Source organism: Pyrus communis, chromosome 6, assembly GCF_041283825.1.
Source record: "Pyrus communis isolate YQ-2024b chromosome 6, ASM4128382v1, whole genome shotgun sequence".
NCBI classification, from domain to species: domain Eukaryota; kingdom Viridiplantae; phylum Streptophyta; class Magnoliopsida; order Rosales; family Rosaceae; genus Pyrus; species Pyrus communis.
Genome location: NC_142570.1, coordinates 17096418 through 17101720, shown reverse-complemented (window position 1 = coordinate 17101720; position 5303 = coordinate 17096418). Strand labels below are relative to the sequence as shown.

Genomic DNA, 5303 nt, shown 5'->3' with positions numbered 1-5303 from the left:
TAAACAACTTCATCTTGTTATTAGTTATGCACTCAATTTTATGCTTTGAATGAAACAGGCATGAGTTCTAGTATTTGGAACTAAAATGATGAAAATGCATTCTAAGTAGCAACCAAGCAAAGAAATAATGAGATCATGCAACGACTTTAGATAACAAAAACATCACGGATTAATAACTCTCCAAATAATGTATAGGCTCAAGTCTCTCAGGGTTGTAGCGTTAATTTGAGTTTCTTCCTTCAAGCATGTTAAAAAAAACTGATTTTTTTCTCTTTTTGATTACATGTGAATTTGTAAATGACAACTACAACTAAGCATAAACCAAAGAGCATATCAAACTTCCACCCATGTTTGTAACTTTCTTTAACAGTCATGCAATTAAAAACCAAATCCTCATCATTGTGTTGGAAGGTACCCTTAGACACAAACAAGCATCAAAAACGACTCTTTTTGGTGTATTCTCAAGCTTTTTCTAAATTTTTTTTTTCAAAATTTTCGAATTTTTTGATAGTTGTAGTATGTGAAAGTATGGATCATTCTAGGCCGGGGATTCGGAGGCTGCTAATCTACACAAATTAAACTCTAAATCACTAAACTAGACTCCAAAACAGAAAACTAAACTTAAACTGACTCAAAACAAACTAAACTAACTCAAATAACTCAAAACAAGCACTAAGGGGTGATTTGGACGAAAATCAAACTAAATTGACTCAAACCATGAAATGGGGGTTTGTTTGGACGAAAATTAAGTTAAAACTAATAAGTTGTAGAAACAAACTAAAGGTTACACGAAATTGGGTGAATTAAAGGGTGAAAGGCTAGCTAGAGGGTCCTTCTCCACACATGACACATATGCAACACAAATTGATTTCCAGTTATTTTTCCTATAAACCATGAATGACAATGCCCCAAGTTCACCGTGAACTGTACAAATTAACCATCAGATTTTCCTAAAGTCATTGAATTGGACTCAACGACGCAACAAAATTATTCTTATCAAGTTCCCTATATGAACTGCATAATAGAGATGCATATCAAAGATCATTAAGTTCTGTGAAAATCATAAGCATTGGTATGGCATTCGTAACTATGAACTGTATGATACTCCTGCTAGGAATTTACTTAACGCCATTGTGACTAGCAACCTCCACTACTTGTAAATATAAGTTCATAACTATTAGGTGAAACTCCCTTATATTTTAGCATCAAATTCATGCATGGAAACTATGTATGCATCCTTAATCAACATACAAGAATAAGTTATCAATCAAACAGATAAGTAAATCGCATTCATGTTTTACGAAACAATAACTGGATGTAATCAATTCATATCACATATACGTTCATGGCTTTGAATTCATCTCTAGCTAAAACGAAATTAGTTCCACATGTCTATTATAACTGAAACCAAATTAAAACAAACATTGGACTAAAACTAAGGATGGAATACACCTAGAAACGCTCCAGCACTCCAATGGTCTTGGATGGCAGGCACGACTCCAAGCTTCTTCTTCTCCTTCCTTCCTTGCAAAGCTGTGGCACTCTTTGTATTTTTCTCTCTAAAATTCTCTCTAAAAACTCTCTATATCTCCTCTGAAGATTGCGGCACAAAGTGTGTATTTATAGGGTAGGGTTCACGACACCAATCCTTGGAGGACAAGGATAGGGCACAACACAATTCTAAGAAAAGAAGGGTTAGGTTATTTGCATGCTTTCAGGACTTCTAGAATCAGATATGCATTGTAAAACATGATAAGGACTCCTAGATTCAGATGGGAAGGACATAGAATAGGATAATGACTCCTATTGTAGCTGGAGATGAGTTTAGATAATGTTGGATTAAATAGGATAATGTTTGGATAATATGGGATAAGATAAGATAAGGTTGGATAAGATCTCCTTGTTTTCAGCTGATTCCTTATCTTCCAAGCCTTAATCTAATTCTTCCAGATTTGTAGCACATTTTTAGCATCATTTAAACACTGAAAACGTCCATCCATTATGCTCCATTCACATGCTATGCAATCCAAGTCCAAAATTGCTCCAAATTGCTCCTTTTGGCCATTTATTGTCATCTTCACCAAATGAACCTATAATAATACGAAAATAAACTAAATCACTATAATAAATGGAAATTAACTAAGTAAATGCAAAGAAATAAGATAACAAAGTCGCATAAATATGCTCCTATCAATGATCGATGAAAATTGAAGAATTTTGTAGAAAGAATAATATGCGAGTTACGAGTTTCATTGACAAGGTTTTAACTTCTGAGAAAGGCTTCACAATCTTGAAAAGAAAAACTCCTTCATTTTGCATATCCTTGCACATTTGATGTTTTGTAGTAGACTAGTAGTGTATTGAAGTAATATTTATGCGACAATGTGGTACGTGCAAATTTAAAAATATATATATATATTTTTTCTTAATGGGTCATAACGGATCGGGTCATTTTATCAGTTGGGTAAAGTGACTCGACTTGTTAAGGACCCGTTAAGATAACGGGTGTAATACGACATAACCTGTTAAGGTAACAGGTGTTACACGAAAACGACAGGAAACATGGTAACACAACCCGTTTGCTAGGCCTATTTGTGTGGAATTACTTTAATTCCCACTTTTTTCCCTTTATAATATTTTCTTTCAATTAGTATAAAAGGGTATACTGATAATTTCCTTGTTTTTATTGACAATTAGAACTCTATTAATATGTATTTTAGATATTTTCTAGCATCAGTCAATTGAAACAATTTATCTCCTCAATTAAGATAAAAAATATATCCCTCTCCAACTAAAAATTTCTCTCAATTAACCTCTTTCCATAAACTTCTAAATGTTGCCAAAAGAAAAGAAAAGTTTGTGTAACACTATGGTTGGATGAGAGATATAAACGAGGAATTTTGACAAAAGTTAGAATTTATGAATTGACATGCACTAATTTCCTTATTTCGATTTATAATATAGAAATTGAGAATTTCCGCGTGAAAAAAAAAAAAAAAAAAAAAAAAAAAACTTGTAATTTGGGAAATACGTATTGACATGCACTAATTTCCATGTAAATACGTTTCATTTCCAAATTTTATAAATCTGGATTAATTTCAAAGGCTATTATATGCTAATTATTTGATGAATTATCTATTTATGTTATGTGATGCTGTTTAATTTCTTACTGATAGCATGTTAATTTACTAATTCTGCTTTTATTATGGTAAATGTTGGTGCATTTGTTGATGTATGAGGATTATGATGAATTGGTTTTTTGTTTTTGGTTGGTCCACCCCATGTGTTCTTGTTTATTGTTAATCTGACAATTTAGCACCTGTTTGATTACCATTTGGTTCTTAGTTTTTTTATTTTTGTGTTAGAGATAGAAGGTAGATACATACAAGAAAATGAGGGATTTAGGAGAAGGGTTGAAGGATTGTGGGAGAAATGTTGAAGAAATTTATAAGGAAGGATACCCTAAATTGGAAACTAAAAGCGAAAAACGAAAAACTATTTTAATTTATTTTTAGTCTCAAGACTCACCACCCTTCTTGATCCATCCTTCTCTCCATATGCATCCGCATATTTAAAGCACAAGACCTTAAAACCAAAACAAAAAAAAAACGAAATGGTTATCAAATGACGAATTACTATTTCCTTTTGCAGAACAAAGGAATTCATGTTCTTGATTATATAAATACAGCTTGATATTCATCTAGGTGCAGTATTTATCTGCCTATTTACATTTCCATATTCCATACCCCAACCATAAGAAAAAAAAATAAGAGTTTTTCTTCTTTACTGTAACACTCGCTCACACGCACACGAACTAAAAGCAATTTCTCAGATACCAAATATTCGGATATTTCTTTCTTTCTTGAGTACCAAGTGACCCGTTTCCGCCATTCCTTTCCTGAGAACAAAACAGAATCTACGGCAACAACGCTTCAGTCGAGGCCGAGGCGTAGCTGTTGATTAGCGCCAAAGCATTGCTAGTAAGATGCGCAACATTCACTATGTACCTACGGACAAGATTCTCCACCCTTCCACTCATATTATGTTCATCAAATCCATCCATGCAGGTGTCCTCATCTGTCAATGCAGCACTAACCCATGTTTGGATATCACTCATTTGAAGCCAGAAATTTGATCCCCTAACCACATGACTCAATTCATCTATCGAGTTTTGGAGCTCGTCAACAGCGTCACCAATCTCCTCCACGCAGTCGAACGCTGCTGCAGCTTCTATGGGTTTCAAGCCGTGGATTTTCAACAACCTTCTCATGATCACAGATGTTTCTTGGGTAGCAGCAATGGTCACGTTAAGAGCAGTGTGTGCTAGTGCTTTCGGGTTGGTCTTGATTTTTCCGGCGTAGATGGAGAGCGAGTTGTAGCACAGCCTCGGATAGGTTGTGACTCTGCACGATGTTCTTATGTACTGAGTGTTGGATCTGCTAGGAGATGCATCAGCACTGCATAATTGGAGAGTAAGCAGAGCCAATAATAGTACAAAGCGAGTAAGATTGCCTTCCATTTGAAAGCTTGATGAGTTTGTAGAGCAAAGGGTCACTAAATATATAGAGAAAAGCTAAGATTTGTGGTTCCCACTTTTTAGGTAGAAAAGCAAAAGATTTGTCAAATCTTATGATTCAACACCAATATTATTTTTAACTTAATCACACGCTAACTCAGCAGAACTTCATGTGTTATGTATAGTAATTTGTATAATTTAATAGATTCTTTTATAACTTATAAAGCAAGCATGTAGTTTGGAATATATTCTTTCTTTTGACATGGTCATCAATCAATCATTTAGAAATAGATTTATTTGGAAAACGGGCAAACATAACATCATCAATGAATGAGTCTTATCTTGAGTAAGCCTAATAAGACAACTAATCCATCACATTCACAAATGCTTGTTATTCCTGACGAAATGTTATAATGTCTATGCGTCTTTGTGCAGGTTCGATCCTCATCAATTCTTCTCTCTTTAATATTTAACAATGTAATCCACTAACGTTACCATTTGTTAAAAAAAAAAAAAAAAAAAAAAAAAAAAAAAAAAATTAACATATGACAGAATCATGCACGCTACTAATCGCAATTGAGGATTGAAGTTTATTTTCCATCTTTCTCTTGGACCCCCTAAGAATTTAAAGTGATTGATTGGGTGTGTTTCTATTAACTAGGATTGAGGGGTACTTGTGTTTATGGTGCTTACTGCTCTTGATTATGTTATGGTTTTAACTAAGAGTGCTGCTATGCACACTTCACAGTTTTGTCTTTCCACTCACTTTTTAATAAAAATTTGAATA

General features: G+C 33.8%; 1 pseudogene across 1 annotated transcript; it reads right to left on the bottom strand.

Moving 5' to 3' along the window:
- Positions 1–3617: 3617 nt before the first annotated feature.
- On the bottom strand, positions 3618–4545 carry LOC137711695 (21 kDa protein pseudogene; annotated as a pseudogene). Its single transcript, XR_015963644.1, has one exon. The product of XR_015963644.1 is annotated as a 21 kDa protein pseudogene (transcript).
- Positions 4546–5303: the final 758 nt, after the last annotated feature.